Consider the following 17,762-nt stretch of genomic DNA (forward strand, 5'->3'; position numbering starts at 1 on the left):
ACAAAGTTAGGATAAAATTATTATCCTACTATCTAAATTAGCATCAAATTTTACATATTTTTGAAATAAAATTTTACAATTTATAGCAAGATTTTATAATGAAATCGGTTTTTTTCATGGATATTTGGCCTCTCCATTGAATACATTTATAGAAAATGTGTGATGTGACCCGGAATGGAAGGCAAAGCGGCAGAAATAAGTAACAATATGAAATTCGCCGCAAAATTAGAAGTTATCTACTTCGTACAGGCGTCAAAACATGGTCGATGAGGAGATTAACGGCGCCGCATAATTTTGTTCGATGCGGGCGGTGCTAATATGCCTCACCTTCCTTACAGAAAATTAAAAAAATATTAGTTACATAATTAAGAAATAAATATTATATTATATTTTATATTTGATTAGTAAAAATACAAATTTAATTTAAAACTGTATTTCGTATTTGGTTCCTTAACATGTTAAAATGATGTTTTACAATGAATTTAATTAAAAAGGTGTTTGTCAAAACTGTGATTGAAGAACTCTAATATCATTGTGAAGAAGAAGATGTACAAGAAAATGAAAAGAATTTTCTTAATGAACAAGATACAGATCAATCTCTACTTTTATATCTAATCCTAACAGAATGACAGGCTGTAACAACCCTTCCAGCTCAGCTAGATCATGCCTCTTATACTGAGCATCGTGACATCATGGTTTCTACGCTCTTTGCAGAATCATTTCTATTTACAAGATGGTGTTGAATATTAAAACTTGGCTTAGCTTCCTTCTGCACTATTTTGTGCTGATAGTACTAACATCCCCCCATCAAGTGAGGAATGGAAACTCTTAACTCGGCCAGTAAAGACTTCAATTGAACAACACCCAAAGCTTTGGTGAAGAGATCAACATGTTGATCATGAGTGGAGACATAAGCAGTAGTGATAATGCCTTTTGAAGCTTTTCTCGTACTAAGTGATAATCAATTTATATATGTTTAGTAGGTTAATAATAAATGCTTTTTTTTTTGCAATGTAGATGGAAGAGAGATTATCACAGTAAAGACGAGTAGGCGCTAGTTGAGGAACAAAAAGCTCAGCAAGCAAAGAACGCGGTTAAAAAATCTTGCAGGTAGTATCAGCCATGGAACGATGCCCTGCCTCATAGGAAGACCTGGAGACTATTGGTTGTTTCTTACTTTTCCAAGAAAATTAAGGAAGGACAAAGGGTAATGCAAAAGCCAGTAATAGAGCGTCGAGTGATCCTGCAGCTGCCCCAATCACCATCACAAAATGTAGTCAGCTAAAGAGAAGAAGTGACAGACAAAAGAAGGTGCCCTTGATGATAGGGTATAAGAGACCCGGGTAGGCGTCAACCTGGACTAAAGGGAGGAAGGCTCAACCGACCTGCTAAGACCCCCCTCTCCCAGGCCAATCAAGCACAGGAGCCCAGGCCCGGGCCTATCCTACTTCCCAGATCCGGATCCGCCTGCATACCCGGATCCGGATCAGGACTAAAACCACAGTGAGGGAGGTCCCAGCAAGCACATGCACATCCCACAACCCGCCAAGCAAAGGTACGTGGGCACGTGACTATGACAGCTATCAACAACCAGCGCACCAGACAAGCACGGCGCGTGTCAGGGGCCGTTAGGACACTCTGGAGGTGGTCCTCCCCTGGACACGTGTAAGCAATCCACCCAAGTCAGGCGTCCTCTGGTCCCAAGATCCAACGGCCCAGACTTAGAGGTAACTACCCCTAAACCCTACCTTGGGGCTATATATACCCCCAAGACTGAAGGGTTTAGGGGTGGGAAAATATTCACTCTTACACACTCACTCATAAACACACAGCAGCCATCACAGACACACATCCATACACACACAACAGCCTCTACATTACACATACATACCTTCATCTTCTCCAAAGCCTGTTCTCATTCTCACACCGGAGGCGCCGTGGGAGCCAAACCCCCCTTCCGGTGTTGTTTTGCAGGCGCCCAACCAGCAGCTACACCTCATCCACGCATAGAAGGTCCAGGAACGCCGTCGGACGGAGCCGCCCGCTCACCGGAGTTATCATTTGGCGCTAGAAGGAGGGGCGCTCCATCCTTGGGTCTCGGTGTCCCTGGATTCATCTCCATCAGCAAACTCTTGAGAGAGTCCACTTCCAAACCTGTAAGAACATAAACAACCAAGCCCTTTCTTGAATATGAGTTTTTATTTTAGCCACGTTTGTATGAGCTTGTTGCTTTCGACCAAGTTTGTGTGAGCCCGCTCTTCTTTGTTAAGTTTTAGTTTAGGGTTTCATAATCTTGTTAATCTTGAAGCCTGGGGTTTGATAGTCTTGGTGATTTTAAAACCCAGAACTGTTTTAGCTTGCATATTTTCTTTTGTGTTCAAGAGCCTACTGTTCTTGTTTGGCATTATTGTTAGCAAAACCCAAAAAGTTTGCTTGCTGTTATTCTGGAAATTTTTTGTAATCTTCAAAAAAGCAACCTCAGATCCACATTTGTAGCCTCAAATCTTGGTCAGTCGTTTGTACATTTGTGGTAATGGCAAGAGCAGGTAAAAGTACAGCTGGTAGGCCCTCCGCCAGTACCCACATTCAGGATCAAGACCCCTCTCAAGTTCAAGAACCTGGGGGAGACAGGGAGACCTTCCAGGAGCAACCACTGACACATCATACTCCAATCAGGGATGCTAGAAATGTCATAGAGCTAAATCAGTACAAGTACACCAATGTTCCCGTTGCAGAGGAGCATATGGCTAACTTAACAAGCCATGAACTCGCTGAAGCAATCAGGCTCTACAGAGATGAACAAGCCCGGGCTCAGATGGAATTTGAGCAAGATGATGAGCAAGAAGAGTCCGGGGACTCTCAGCAATCCAGGAGATCTATCTTCGACCGAATTGGGGCTAAGGCAAAAAAGAATCAAAAGGAGCCTAGCAGAAGCAACCAGAAAGAAAAAGCTAGAAGAAATCAGAGAAAAGATAAGAAAAGAGGAGGAGGAAAAGCTGGAGCAAAAAATTCAGAAAAGAATGCAGATGGAGGAGGAAAGACTCCTAACTAAAACAAAAGGAAAAAGAACCCGGAGGGACCCTACCCCCGAACTCATTTCCGATGACGAAGAGGAGGGTCAGAAAGACCTCAAGGAAATGATCTACGAGCTCCAGAGAAAAATGGAAAAAGAATCTGGGGTGGAAGTTGGGGAGACCCTCACGCCCTTCAGCCACTCCCTAGAAGCCATCCCCCGACAGAAAAATCTCAAACACTACAACTTCGATTCTTTCGATGGGCTGGGGGATCCGGAAGAGCACCTCAACTATTTCGAACATATAGCTCAGATATACTATTACAATGACTTGACGAAATCCAGATTCTTCGCTTCGACCCTCAAAGGGGGGGCTCAAAGATGGTTCAGCAGAATCCCATCAAGAAGCATCCACTCCTGGAAAGAATTCAGAGAAGCCTTCCTTAGAAGATTCAGAGCTAATAAAATACATGAAATGCACATGTGCCACCTGGAGACAATCCGCCAGTACGATAACGAAGCACTCTCAGCCTATATGCGGAGGTTCCAGGAAGCCATCAACAAAGTCTCGAATCTCGATGAAAGGGAGGCTCTAAGCATATTTCGAAGAAACCTGGATCCAGAACACAACGAGAGATATATTGTGGAATTGATAAACAAGGAACCCCAAAGCCTGGCCGCTGCTTATTCTATGGCAGCCCGGTTCATAAAAGAAACGGATGTTCTTCAGGCAATGAGAATGACTCGGAATGGAGGAAACAGGAACAAATCTTCTGATGACCGACCGAAAGGGGGTTACCATCAGGAGAAAAAGTTCAAACAAAGCAACCAAACCCATCAAACAAATGTGGTACAAAATACCCCAATATTCCAAAGATTGGGCCCTAAAACAGAGTCAAAAAGTGATCTCGGTCCCCCTAGGCAGCAAAGGGAGCCTAGGCAAGAGCCAGAGTGGACACAACTAAACAGGACCCGGGAAGAGATATTGAAGGAGATCAAGGGAAAGCCATTCTACTATCCTTCAAAGCCAATGCAGACTCCCCCAGAGAGCAGGCCTTACAACAGACAGTGCGACTATCATGAAACACATGGGCACAAGACTGAGAATTGTCTCTCTTTAAAATACTTCATCGAAGACCAAGTCAAGAAAGGCAACCTGAATCAATACATCTCAAGGGAGAAAAATCAGAGAGAGGAAAGGCAAAGAAAAGGTAAGAATATGGTAAACGTGGTCCTGGGAGGTTCACACTCTCCCCCTAGGAGCCCAGGCTCAGGAGATGAGGTATTCTCCATTCAATCCTACCCGGAGATGATCATCTCATTCAGTAACAAGGATTATGAAGGAATCAACCCAAATCACAACGAAGCCTTGGTCGTAACACTTGATATCTTTGACAACGAAGTAAGAAGGATGTTGATCGATAATGGATCCTCAGTAAACATACTCTTCAAGCATACCGTGGACATGATGAAACTTGGGAGCGTACGCTCCAATGAATGCCAAGAGGACCCTCTGTATGGGTTCGGGAACAACTTGGTCCCGATCCAGGGAACTTTATACTTGCCAGTCGTATTCGGATCGGGCTCAAACCAAGTTACCCATGTGATAAAGTTCTACGTGATCAATACTCCTTCATCCTACAACGGCATAATCGGACGCTCGGCCTTGACCAGGATCCAAGCAATCACCTCCATATCACATTTGAAAATCAAATTCCCAACTCCGACCGGGGTAGGAGAAATCAAGGGAGACTATGAAGTAGCTGAAAGATGTTACAGCCAGGCTCTGGTAATGGCTGAAACCCACCAAGGCAACAAGAGAAAGGCCATGGTACTCCGAAAACAACAAAGTATCAAGAAACATCGCCCCCACTCAAGGGACGATGCGAGGAAAGAAGTTCAGGTCATAGAGTCCCTCTCAAATCCGAAAGCAACCAAACTAAGCTCAGAAGAGCAAAAAAGCAACCAAGTCACAGAAGGGATTGAATTGAGCCTAGGCCTTGGCCAAACCAACCCTACTGTGCAAGCAACCAACCCAGAAAAAATTGGAGAAATAAACAATAAAGAGATGACAGCCCAGGCTCAGATTTATATGAAAAAGAACGCAGAGGCTCGGATCCAGAAGATAGTATCAAATACGGATCAATCCAAGATAGAGGCCGCCGTTGAAACAGAAACAATTCTGATCAATACAAGCGATCCTCCCAAAAAGATAAAGATAGGATCCGGGCTCGAGGCTAATTTTAGAAAAGATCTGGTTTCGCTACTCCAAGGGTACTCTGACATATTTGCTTGGACACCAAGAGACATGCCCGGTTTGGATGAATCCATAGCAATGCATAGCTTGGACGTCAACCCAGAGAGGAAGCCAGTCAAGCAAAAGAGAAGAAATTTCGCCCCGGAGAGGCAGAAAGCAATCGATGAAGAAATTGAGAAACTACTGAAAGCTGGAATAATACGCGAAGTCAAGTACCCAGAATGGTTGGCAAATGTAGTGATGGTTAAAAAACCAAATGGAAAGTGGAGAATGTGTATCGATTACACAGATTTGAACAGTGCATGCCCCAAAGACCCCTACCCCTTGCCAAATATTGATCAATTGATCGATGCAACATCTGGGCATGTGATGCTAAGTTTCATGGACGCCTATTTGGGTTACAACCAGATCAAGATGAATCCCAGAGACATTCTAAAGACAGCCTTCATCACCCACAGGGCGGTCTATGCCTATGTAATGCTGCCGTTCGGATTGACTAACGCGGGAACAACATATCAAAGGGCAATGAATAAAATCTTCAAGGACCAGATTGGAAGGAACCTGGAATCCTATGTGGACGATATGATTGCAAAATCCACAAGCGTCCCCGGGCATATAGGAGATCTGAGAGAATGCTTCGACAACTTGAGAAAATACTCACTCAGGCTCAATCCAGAAAAATGCACATTTGGAGTAGGGGCGGGAAAATTCCTTGGATTCATGATAAGCAACCGAGGAATTGAAGCCAACCCAGAAAAGATAAAGGCAATCCAAGAGATGAAGGCTCCTAGAACACAAAAAGAGGTACAGAAGCTAGCAGGATCACTAGCTGCACTCAGAAGATTCATCTCCAAGCTAGCTGAGAGATGCCTACCCTTCTTTGACATGTTAAAAGGAGCAACCAACAAGAGACAAGTCAATTGGAGCCAGGAATGCCAAAGCGCATTTGAAGAAATCAAAAAGTACCTTTCTCAACCCCCTGTTTTAACGAAAGCTCAACCCGGGGAACCCCTATCCCTTTACCTGTCAGCAGGGGCCCTGGCAGTTGGAGCAGCCTTGATCAGGGAAGAGAACGGCAAACAGCAACCAATTTATTATGTGAGCCAAGTGCTAAAAGATGCAGAGACCCGGTACCCGAGGCTAGAAAAGTTTGCTTATGCCTTAGTAACAGCATCCAGGAAACTCAGACACTACTTCCAGGGAAGGGAGATACGAGTTGTAACAAATCAACCACTAAGGAAGATAATACACAAGCCAGATGTCTCAGGGAGGTTGGTGAATTGGTCAGTTGAGCTAAGTTAGTTCAATCTAAGTTTCATTCCTAGAACAGCAATCAAAGCCCAGGCTCTAGCTGATTTCATCATAGAATGCAATTTCCCAAAAGAAGAGCCCGTACCCATGAGCATTGACCCTGAGAGAAACACAGATCAAGAAACAGAAGCCTGGGCTCTCAAAGTTGATGGTTCTTCAACAATTGAAAGATCGGGAGCCGGCCTCATCCTAAAGAGCCCAGAAGGATTCACAATCCAAACAGCAATCTCATTCGCATTCTCAGCAACAAACAACCAGGCAGAGTACGAGGCCTTGATTGCAGGATTGAAGCTAGCAAGAACACTCAGGATTCAGAATCTCAAAATCTACAGCGACTCCCAGATCGTCGTAAAGCAAACAAATGGCGAGTACATAGCCAAGGATCCAGTTCTAGCCAAGTACCAGGCTCTGGTCCAAAGCTACCTCGCCTTGATACCAAAAATACAAGTCATCCAAATCTGCAGAGAGGAAAATTCAGAAGCTGATACACTATCTAAGCTTGTTCAAAATTCATCAGACCTGGATTGTTCCGTCTACTTCGAAGAATTGCAGAAACCAAGCACAGATTCTGAGAAAGTCATGGAAATAGACAACATTCCAAATTGGATGACCCCATTCATTAACTACTTAGAGAAGGGAGAGCTCCCGGAGGATAAAGGGAAGGCGCAAAGGTTAAAGGCAAAAGCTTCAAAATTCTTCATGGAAGAGGGAACACTCTATCGCCGGACCTTCTCCTCCCCCATCCTCAAGTGCATAGGCCCAGGAGAGGCACAGTACTGCCTCATGGAAGTTCACGAAGGAATCTGCGGGGACCATATGTCCGTAAAAAGCACTAGCTCATAAAATCATAAGGCAGGGGTACTACTGGCCTACTATCCATCAGGATTCAATAGACTTTGTGAAAAAATGCCAGGAATGCCAAATCTTCAGCAATGTGACACGGATGAGCTCAGTCCTACCTTCTTCAGTCTTGTCACCAATCCCATTTACCGTATAGGGCATTGATATCATGGGACCCTTTCCCAGGGCCAGAGGAGACCTCAGATACTTACTAGTCTCAATTTTTTATATGACAAAATGGGTAGAGGCAAAGGCAAAGAGAACAATAAACCAACAAGACTGCATCAAGTTCATGGATAATATATTAATGAGGTTTGGGATCCCGAGGGTACTGGTCTCAGATAATGGTCCGCAGTTCGTTGGTTCAGAATTCGAATCCTACCTTCAAGAAAGGGGCATCCGGCACAAGAAGTCATCAGTAGCCTACCCTCAAGGAAACGGCCAAGTTGAAGTAACAAACCGAATACTTTTAAGGGGGATAGAGAAGAGACTCAGGGAAAGCAAAACCAAATGGCCGGAAGAATTGCCTAATGTACTTTGGGCATACAGAACAAGCCCCAGAACAAGCACAGGAGAAACCCCCTTCAAGCTGGCTCATGGAACTGAAGCCATGCTACCAATTGAAGTCGGATCCCCCTCCCATAGAGCAATCAACTTTGATGAGATAGCAAATGAGGAGGGGCTCAGAACGAATATTGAACTAATTGATGAAGTCCGAGACCAGGCAGTGGCAAGAATGGAAAAATATAAGCAGAAAATAAGAGAGCACTTCAGCAAGAAGTCCCGGGTCAAAAAATTTCAAGTTGGAGACCTGGTACTTCGAGACACGGAAGCTTCAGACCCCACAAACACTGGAAAACTAATGCCAAAGTGGGAAGGCCCATACAAAGTCAAGGAAGTTCTAAGGCCAGGAACATACAAGCTCATGAACATGGACGAGTCTGAAGTACCGAATACATGACACGGACTCAGGCTCAGAAAGTTTTACCAGTAGAAAAAGCAACCAAAAGCAACCAAAAGCAACCAGAACTTGTAGCCTATGGCAAACAACCAATCTATGATCCTAAATCTTGTATGAAAAAAAAAATTGCAAATCAATGAAAAGAGTTTTCCTTTCCTAGAAAGTTATTACTTCTAAATTACCAGTTATGGAAGCAAAAAACAACCGGGTTTGAAGCAAACAACAAAAGCTACCACTATTTGCTTAGAAAAATTCTAAGTAAATGGAGCAATCACCAATCCGGATTAGACATACCCGGATTGAAAGCAAATTCAAAAGCAAAAAACAGCCCGGATTAGTATTCAAATCCGGGTTACAAACAACCTTTATGTACTTATATTTTCCAAGTACATAAAGCAAAAAAACAAACATCAACCCGGGTGGGTCTTATACCCGGATTGAAAGCAAATTTAAAAGCAAAAAACAGCCCGGATTAGCATTCAAATCCGGATTACAAATAACCATTGTGTACTTATATTTTCCAAGTACATAAAGCAAAAAACCAAACATCAACCCGGGTAGGTTTATACCCGGATTGACAGCAAAAAATTCAGCATCAACCCGGACACTGTCCCATACCCGGACCAAACCCGATATGAACCCAGTCCGGATTAGGGGCAATAACAAGGATCCGGATTGCCTAAAAAAAAAAATCCTAGAAATGAAATTACAAGCAAACATTTTCTACGACGAAAGAAATTTCAAAGAAGGATCCGGATTGACATCAATCCGGAACAAATCCAAATATTACAATAGTTCAAATCCAAGTACGAAATCAACAAATCCTAGAAATGAAATTACATGGGTGGGGCCCGAGAAGCTTTGCAAAGCTGGTCCGGATCTAGAGGAAGCTGGGGCTCGGACCATCGTAGGGTTCCGGTTCACCTTGACCCTGCTCAACCGCAGCCTTTGCAGCAAGGAACTCCTGAATAAAGCTCTCCCAGGAGGCGAAGGGGTCAGTTTTGATATGGCGCTCGGCAACTACCCAGGACCTGCGCACCTCGGGAACCCCGGCCTGAGCAACCTCGAAATTATAAACATCGCTGGCCTTGAACTCAGCAATGATGGCCTCCTTGTTCAGATTCTCTTTAGCAGCAAGCTCGGCCTTGAGCCTCTCAACTTCCTGGGCCAGCCCCTCGGCCCGGGTCTCCGAATCCTTCAGTTTCTCGTTCAACCCGGCCTCCACAACCCGGAACCCCTCCCGGGCCTCCTCCAGCTCACCCCTTAGGGAATCAGAAAGCATCTTCTCAGCTTTAGTCCGGTTGTTAGCCTCCTTGAGCTCAGTGAAGGCAACATCGGAGCAGATAGATATCGCACTCCCGAGCTGAGAAACAAAAAAAAAGATTATAAGCAAAAAGTGGATTGGGGGGCATAATCCGGAACTACGGGACTAAAATTTCAAAAGTTACCTCCCCCATTGACCTGTGACCCTTTTCAAGGTAGCAGTCATATTATAGCCCTCAACCTCCTCCCAATCTTCCTCGGAGGGAATACTGGACATGAACCCGGCTAGGTCTATCAGGGTTTTGGTTCCTATCTTCACGGCCTCCCCATCCGGTCCCTTCCCCTCCGAGTCGCATATGACCCGGTCAGCAACAACAGTTTTTCCGCGAGGAGGCTTACCCGGGGCGGATTTCCTCTTCTTCGAAGGAGGTTCCTCATCAGAAATTTCCTGGACCTTTGGGTCCTTAGCGAGGGGAACATTACCCGGATCAGCCACATTCCGGGGGCAGAAGATTCGGCACCACCCTCTGCATCCGCGGATCCGGATCCGGTACCAGGGGCCCCCTTGGTTGTCTTGTATGCCAACCCCAACGAGTTAAAAGCTGCTGCATAAGCTGAAGAAGACATTATGGCCCGGGATGCAGGGTTGTAATGCGGCAAACCTGAAAAATTCAAAAGGGAAACTATCAGCATAGGATCGATAAAAATGCAAAGACTACCAAATCCGGAAATAGAATACTGCAGTAAGCCCGGACCATGTCAAGAAGTTTTATGCAAATCAGCCACAAGTAAAAAACCAAAAGGTATGTTGATCCGGACCAAAGATTACAAGTTACAAGCAAAAGAAAGGTAATCCGGTTCTCCAAGCTTGGATGCAGACCCGGGTCAAAAAAAAAAGAACTTACAGCCAAGTTGGAACATGAGTTTATGGTTCATAAATGTATCCCGGGTTGGCTGGAACCCGAGACTACCACAAAATTTCCTAATTTGATCCACAGCCTCACCCTCTAACATCTCCGGGTTGAACTTCGTCTTAACCTCCCCAGCTGTAAAATAAGGAAGATACTCCAAATCATACCCCTTCAACATCAGTATCTCCCCATTCCAATGTTTCAAAGAAGTCTGATGCATAACTGGTTTGGACCTACCCGGACCGAATCCGCACTCTGCTGCCCGGAACCTCAGCTCGTAGAAAGGTTTCTGGCTTGACCTAGAAAGGTAAAAAATCTGGTGGAACAACTTGAAGGTAGGAAGGAGCCCGGACTTGTTACAGCAAGCTATGAACCAGGTCATAGACTTGATCCCATTCGGAGTTATTTGCATAGGAGAAATCCTGTAGACATACTTACACAGGTGCTTGAGAAAAATATGGCAGCGTGGACTCCACCCGGACCTTAAATGCTCCAGCCAGACCGGGACATAACCATCCGCAGGACGATGAAAGATCCTCTCATACGGCTCGGGCCACCTCCAAGCGATATCAGGAGTCAACTGAAAAGCAGCCCGAATTGCCTTGTCCATATCACCCGGTTCAGCTTCAGCATAAAAATCCTTCAGCTGGTAATGATCCCGGCTGATCCCAAATGAGGCAAAAGCTGCCTCCAGGGCGCCCTGATCATAAAGACCCGGGTGGCCATCCTCGTGCCTCTCGTATCTAACTCGGGTATAGTATATGCTATCTTCAAACCCGGGTGGCTTTCTAACAAAGTGATATTTAATATCGGACCAGCGGCCATCCGGAGTTAAAATGACAGAGTTTTCTGGAAGCCTCTTGAACCGGAAGCTCGTAATCGTTCCCACGTACCCGGTCCCCTTTCTCACCATATCGCCCCGGATCTGTTCTCTACCAGACGAATCCGGATCACTCTCCTCGTCAGAAAAGTTGGGATAGCAGTTGTATACTTTCCTAGCTCGCTCTTTGATCCGGACCATATACCTATTAAAATGAAGGTCAGTTAGTCTGGGCCCTACAGATTTTATTTGTCTTCCTAAGTGGTCCGGATCAGGTACGTTATTTTATCATAACCTAATGATCCGGACCACCAATGCAAGTCCAACCCGGAAAAACATCAACGATCCGGATCATGTTAACTACAATCCACAAAAGCAAACCACCATGGACCCGGATCTTGATGGCAAATACCCAGATCCGGATCCATAACAACAAAAAACTTAAAGCAAAGCCCGTATACCCGGATCCCAATGACAAACAACCATGCCCGGATCAAAAGCAACCAAAAACAGATCAAAAAACCTAAGTCATACAATCCTACCATAAACCACCCCCAAATCTGGACCCTACATCCCAACCCGGATCAAAATCAAAACCCTAACCCACAAACAGTGACTTCGAGAATCAAAAAGCAAAAAATGCACATCAAACATATACATACATATATTTCCCTCAAGAACACGAAGAACAGACCTAAAAACCCCAGAAAAATCAAACACACAAACCCAATTTTTCGTGCAAAAAATATAGCAAAGTGCCCAAAACCTACAGATCTAAAAATACAAAGCCGCAAACAATCATATTCGCCACAAAAACAGGAACAAAAGGCACATTTCCACCATTAATCCGCGGATAAAAAAGCGAACTCGAAGCATGCAAGAACTTAAAGGAAAAATGCAATAAATCGAAAAGAAAAACACAAGGAAACTTACAAATTGCAGACGAATGGGGCAACAGCGGATCAGTGGTGGAAGAAAGAAGCCAACAACGCAAGCCTTCGAAGAAATTGAGAAAAGAGAAAGAAGAGACTGTTGGTTTCTTTTTGCTGTGAATAAGGAAGAAAGGAAAGGAGGCCAAGGGTTTTTATAGGGGGAGTAGGGGCACAACCTCCCACGCCACGTGGCACCCTGGGATTGGGCGAAAAGGGAGTTACAGAAAGAGAAATAAAAACAAATATATACATTTACATATATACAAATACGCATCACATTTAAAACCCATAATCATTATGGGCCGTGTTTGTAGGAAATAACTGCCTAAAAATTCAAATTCGTGGGAGGGAAAAACGGAAAGGCGTTACAAGTTAAAACTCTTCAAATTCCACTGCCAACGATCCGGACCCAAGACCATGATCCGGACCCTTGACAACCGGCTACAGATTCGGAGCAACTATTCTACCTTAATCCGGATTGGTATACATTATACAAGATCCGGATTGGGGGGCAACCAGGAGCAGAAATTTTTCCGAAGCAACTATTTTACCTTAATCCGGTTTGGCATTTACCACGACAGATCCGGATTGGGGGGCAACCGGGAGCAGAAATTTTTCTGAAGCAACTATTCTACCTTAATCCGGATTGGTATCCATTACACCACATCCGGATTGGGGGGCAACCGGGAGCAGAAATTTTTCTGAAGCAACTATTCTACCTTAATCCGGATTGGTATCCATTACATCAGATCCGGATTGGGGGACAACCGGGAGCAGAAATTTTTTACTAAAGCCAAATATGCAACCCTACTCTACTCCCTCATCCAGAAAATCTGCATAAGGGAGTGGGGGCAAATGATAGGGTATAAGAGACCCGGGTAGGCGTCAACCTGGACTAAAGGGAGGAAGGCTCAACCGACCTGCTAAGACCCCCCTCTCCCAGGCCAATCAAGCACATGAGCCCAGGCCCGGGCCTATCCTACTTCCCAGATCCGGATCCGCCTGCATACCCGGATCCGGATCAGGACTAAAACCACAGTGAGGGAGGTCCCAGCAAGCACATGCACATCCCACAACCCGCCAAGCAAAGGTACGTGGGCACGTGACTATGACAGCTATCAACAACCAGCGCACCAGATAAGCACGGCGCGTGTCAGGGGCCGTTAGGACACTCTGGAGGTGGTCCTCCCCTGGACACGTGTAAGCAATCCACCCAAGCCAGGCGTCCTCTGGTCCCAAGATCCAACGGCCCAGACTTAGAGGTAACTATCCCTAAACCCTACCTTGGGGCTATATATGCCCCCAAGACTGAAGGGTTTAGGGGTGGGAAAATATTTACTCTTACACACTCACTCATAAACACACAGCAGCCATCACAGACACACATCCATACACACACAGCAGCCTCTACATTACACATACATACCTTCATCTTCTCCAAAGTCTGTTCTCATTCTCACACCGGAGGCGCTGTGGGAGCCAAACCCCCCTTCCGGTGTTGTTTTGCAGGCGCCCCAACCAGCAGCTACACCTCATCCACGCATAGAAGGTCCAGGAACGCCGTCGGACGGAGCCGCCCGCTCACCGGAGTTATCACTTGATATACCACAAAAGTTTGTAAGCAGCTTGCAAATGAGAAATTTTTTAGAGCAGCCATAAAATGAGCTAAAACATGGACATTATAAGCAATGTTCGGATGAGAGATAGTGAGATAAATCAAATGACCAATAAGACGTCTATAGAGAGACACATCATGAATAGTAGAAGTCTAATTAGATGCAAGTAATTGATGATTTTGTTCCACAGGAACCAGATAAGAGGATGAAACCAACATTTTAAGAAGATCCAATGTATACTTACGCTGGTTCAAGTAGATACCAACTGCAGATCGAGCTAATTCCATGCCCAGAAAGTACTTTAAAGTACCCAAATCTTTAATTTTAAAACGAGAACTTTAAAATGGTTTTACTTGAGACATAAGTGACGCATCATTACCAGTTAACACCATGTCGTCTATATAGACTAATAAAGTGACAAAAGATGTGCCAGCAAAAAATATGAAGAGAGCGTGATTACTTACAAACTAAATAAAACCGAATTATACTAAAGCAGCATAAAACTTAAGAAACCATTGATGAGGCGCTTGTTTAAGGCCATATAATGATTTCTTGAGCTTGCAAACCAATCTCTAACTAAGATATTTCTCTTGAATTGAAGAGGAAGGGATATATCCTGGAGGTAAAGCCATATACACATCCTTCTCTAAATTTCTGTGAAGAAATACATTGCTGACATCCAACTGATCAATCACCCAATGTTTAGTTGCTGCTATAGATAATAATGTACGGAATGAAGGCATCTTTGCAACATGAGCGAATGTCTCAAAATAATTGACACCCTCTGTTTGCGTTTGCGTAAACCCTTAGCCACAAGACGTGCCTTATAGCGTTCTACTTCACCAGTAGGAAGATTCTTGACTTTGCATATCCACTTACACCCCACTAATTTTTTATTTTTAGGTAAGAAAACGACATCCCAAGTGTCATCGGCCTCTAAGGCAGCCAATTCAGAGGCAATTGAAATACAACATTCAACACTCTCAACTGCTTGGTGATAGGACATTGGCTCAGGAATCTTAGATACATTTGGAATGAAATGTGTATAATCAGGAGTAAATGTATCATACTATAAGTGTCAGGAAAAGTAGCACAGTTATTGGCTTTGGAAACAAACTGACTAGGTAAACCTGTATAGTATGCTTTGTGGGAACATACCTGGTTTGAGTAGGTTGAGTGGATATAGGTATAGATATAGAGGGAGCATAAATAGATCAATAGAGGTCAGAAGCTCATCTGATAGAGCATCAAGAGGCACAAAATCTGTTTATGTAGGCTCAGAATACGTATTTGGAGAAATAAATGTACCAGGTAGTAGATGTAAAGGATCATCTTCAGAACAAGTTATGTTGGTAAACAATTGATAAGGCACACTTACAGTGATATCTTTAAAAGGTGAAACATATTCTAAGAACTGAACATTGCGGAAAACAAAGACCTTTTTGGTGGATAGGTCAAGTAAGCGATACCCCTTTTGGCCATAAGGATAGCCCAGCATAACACATTTGACAGCTCAAGGAGAAAATGTATCAGAGAATTTAGGAGCTGTAGAAGCATAACATAATGAGCCAAACACACGTAGACTCTCACGATCATGCAACTTGTTGAATAAAAGCTGATAAGGAGATTTACCACGAAGCATGACAGTAGGTAATCGATTAATGAGATGAGTTGCAGTCAAAAGGCAATCACCCCAAAAATGCACAGGTAAATAAGCATGAAAAAGAAAAGCATGAGCTGTATTTAAAAGATGTTTGTGTTTACGCTCTATTTTTCGTTCTGGTATGGTGTGTATACACAACTTTTCTGATGCAAGATACCCAGGCTTGTTATAGTAGATGATAATTCCTTATTTAGAAACTCAGTCCCATTATCTATATGAGAAACTTTGAAAGATTTACCAAAATGATTTTAAAAATCATGAGAAGAGAAGGCACTTTTGATTTATGTTTAAAAACGAACACCCAAGTTGTTCTGGATGTATCCTCAATAATTGTCAAAAATTGTGTGCAATTATCCCTGGTGGCCCTTGAATAGGGTCCCACATATCAACATGTATTAAGCTGAACAACTCAGTTGTCACAGAATAATAGTTGAAAATGGTAAAATAGATTGTTTAGCATAATGACCAGAATCACAATCCTGAAAATTAGAAGTTCATTTACAGATAGCTGATTTAAAATTGAAACTGGGACATGCCCCCAATCTGGAATGCCAAATTCAGAAGGTACACTAGTAGTAGAGATACTATTACACTAAGACAATGGAGACTCTGAAAAGAATTGGATGACATCAACCGAGGGTTGGGGACATATAAGCCATCTTTCACTTTACCAGTCTCTAACTCCCTCCTCTGGGTAGGGTCTTGAAGGTAACATGATGCACCAGAGAAAATATCTATAAGATTAGTGTTCTTTAACGATTTTATAATTGACAAGAGATTATACCTAAATCCAGAAACACATGGTACTTTTTTTTTAGAACAAGACCAGAACTGAGGGACACATTGCCAACACGAGTAACAGTTATTGTGTTATCATTGGAAAGGTGCAACAAGGCATTCCTTTGAACATGATTGATTAAAATATTGAAGTGATGAGATCTGTAGCACCTGAGTCAATAATTCATTGACTTACAGATGCATTTGAAGTAAAAAGAGTACATGTTAAGTGCACAGTATTGACAGAAAGCCAAGTTGTTGTTAAGATATGTTATGAACTTGATGATAAGTTAAACAAAACACTTAGTAGATATTATTTAGTGTATTTGTAGATTTCAACGGATGATCAATTTCAACATCCGTTGAAAGAGTAACTTATTTAACAATAAGTTTAGTAGCACATTTCTGCATATTGTAATGCCTTAGGGAAGTAGATGTAGAATGTTTAAGTCATGTTGACTACTTGATTGATATGCAAGATAGATTGGCTAATTGTAAATATTAGATGCCTTGTAATCTTGTATAAATGAAATAGAGTTAACTGCCAATCTCAACGAATATTTTATTAAGTTTCAACGGACGATCAACCATAGTTTCAACGGATGATCCAAAGAAGTTCAACGGATGATCAACCAAAGTTTCAACGGATGATCAAATTCAAAAGAGCAGTTGATAGTGACTTGACAGTCACATTCGTTGATTGTATGCAAATGGAATGTGGCAGCCTAATTCAGGTTTTAGAGAACAAAGAAGTATTTTCATTTTCATGCTAAACTGAAGATATTCAAAGATACGGGATTGCGAAATGAAGAAGTATGAGATTAGACTAGAAATATTTTATTTATTTGTTTATCTCTTTATCATGTAACTTGGTGATTGTAATATATAAGTTATGATGTCAAAGATTACTGAAGATAACAACATCATTAGTGTTCCTGATCAAAGTATGAAGCAAAGATAAATGGACATCTGATCTAAGGAGAATAATGAACTGTTACATTTCATAATCTGTTAGCTTGGGGTTAGTCTTGTTAATAGGCATGAATGTGTGTTAAGCAATCTTCTCACAAATTGAGGGAGATTGTTGTGCAAGACATGTCTGTATCTCAACAAGACTAAGTCATATTGACAACCCTAAGTAAGTTGTATTGTTATCTAAATTTGTATTTTGTATTATAAATACTTAAAGTCTGTAAAAATACAAAGGAGCAGACTGTAGTCTTTTTCTAGAACCAGTATTAAGCCTAAGGATTCTGTCTGGAAGAAGATCAAGGTGATCATGCCTCAGAAGAATTTTGAAGAAGCTTGGAGTGGAATAAATCTGTTTGGTTAAGAATACTCTAAGTCAAGATCTCTACAAGTCACAGATTTAGTGTTATAGAGAAGTCATTCGAGAAC

General features: G+C 43.0%; 1 long non-coding RNA gene across 1 annotated transcript; it reads right to left on the minus strand.

Moving 5' to 3' along the window:
• Positions 1-549: 549 nt before the first annotated feature.
• LOC141693369 (uncharacterized) lies at positions 550-15,706 on the minus strand. The gene is made up of 2 exons (XR_012563090.1): positions 14,169-15,706; positions 550-1,249 (listed from the first exon to the last, which is right to left on the minus strand). It is a non-coding gene; the product is annotated as an uncharacterized LOC141693369 (long non-coding RNA).
• Between the last annotated feature and the right edge of the window lie 2,056 nt (positions 15,707-17,762).

The sequence above is a fragment of the Apium graveolens genome, chromosome 10 (assembly GCF_009905375.1).
Source record: "Apium graveolens cultivar Ventura chromosome 10, ASM990537v1, whole genome shotgun sequence".
NCBI lineage: Eukaryota > Viridiplantae > Streptophyta > Magnoliopsida > Apiales > Apiaceae > Apium > Apium graveolens.